The following is a 1783-nucleotide window of genomic DNA, read 5'->3' on the forward strand; positions in this document are numbered from 1 at the left end:
GTAGTGACAAACTTTCGTTTCGGTAGTGACACAATGGTGAAAAAACATTTTACTAAGTCCAGAGCTCGATGAATTTTAGGGACCAAAAAAAAAAGTCACTACAAAGTACTACCAATCAACTCTAAATTGCCTGAAACGTACTCCTAACAGGTTTTTGGGGGGAAGATTTTGGCCTCCACACTTAGTGATTTTTTGGGATTTAACTTTCGTTTCGGTAGTGACAAACTTTCGTTTCGGTAGTGACACAATGGTGATTTTTTTTTTACTAAGTCCAGAGCTCGATGAATTTTAGGGACCAAAAAAAAAAGTCACTACAAAGTACTACCAATCAACTCTAAATTGCCTGAAACGTACTCCTAACAGGTTTTTGGGAGGACGATTTTGGCCTCCACACTTAGTGATTTTTTCGGATATAACTTTCGTTTCGGTAGTGACAAACTTTCGTTTCGGTAGTGAAACAATGGTGAAAAAGAAAATTACTAAGTCCAGAGCTCGATGAATGTTAGGGACCAAAAAAAAAAGTCACTACAAAGTACTACCAATCAACTCTAAATTGCCTGAAACGTACTCCTAACAGGTTTTTGGGAGGACGATTTTGGCCTCCACACTTAGTGATTTTTTCGGATATAACTTTCGTTTCGGTAGTGACAAACTTTCGTTTCGGTAGTGAAACAATGGTGAAAAAGAAAATTACTAAGTCCAGAGCTCGATGAATGTTAGGGACCAAAAAAAAAAGTCACTACAAAGTACTACCAATCAACTCTAAATTAAACAGGTTTTTTGGGGGACGATTTTGGCCTCCACACCTAGTGATTTTTTCGGATTTAACTTTCGTTTCGGTAGGGACAAACTTTCGTTTCGGTAGTGACACAATGGTGAATTTTTTTTTTACTAAGTCCAGAGCTCGATGAATGTTAGGGACAAAAAAAAAAAGTCACTACAAAGTACTACCAATCAACTCTAAATTGCCTGATACGTACTCCTAACAGGTTTTTGGGGGGACGATTTTGGCCTCCACACTTAGTGATTTTTTCGGATTTATTATTTTGACACCACTGCTTGAACGTCATGTCTAGTTGTATGGACGGACGTCGTTTCAACGTCCGACTCGGACGCCGTATGGACGTCTTTTTGCGAAAGTTGGTTACAGAGGTCTGACTCGGACGTATGGACCGACGACGTATGGGCGTCCATTGATTGTGTGTCTAGTGGGGCAGAGAGAGAGAGGGGTCTGTTGAAAAGACGTCATATAGGCCTACTGTCTTTGTGCAATGTTGAATTATGGATTTTTGATTGAAAAGTAAAGTTTTTAGATGGCTTTTCCCAACCTGTAGCCTTTAAGTAACTTATGAACACCAGTGATATTGTCTTCTCTATCTATGTGATGCCAAAAATAAGGTAATTACAGTGAGGTGACAAAATCCAGCCCTGAAAAATAAAATCAACACCAACACAGTTGTTATAAAGAACAATATTTGATTATAAATCTTATCTTTTGACATTGTATAATCGAATGCTGACTGTTGATATGGGACTTGAACTTGCGAACTGTCTGCAGAAGAGGCAACTTATCAAGCCTAGCACACCACACCATTGCGCCACAGTACCTTCAACCCCTCAGCAGGTTTCTGAAATGACATACTTAAAGTACCAAAAGTAAAAGTAGGCTACTCATTATGCAGAATGTCCCATTTCACAAGTTTTCAAAATGTATGACAATTGCTGATCTACAAGCTCACACCACGTCGCGATACAACGCATCTGTGAGCTTGTAGATCATCTA

The sequence above is a fragment of the Gymnoscopelus microlampas genome (genome assembly GCF_963454915.1).
Source record: "Gymnoscopelus microlampas genome assembly, chromosome: 15".
In the NCBI taxonomy this organism is placed as follows: domain Eukaryota; kingdom Metazoa; phylum Chordata; class Actinopteri; order Myctophiformes; family Myctophidae; genus Gymnoscopelus; species Gymnoscopelus microlampas.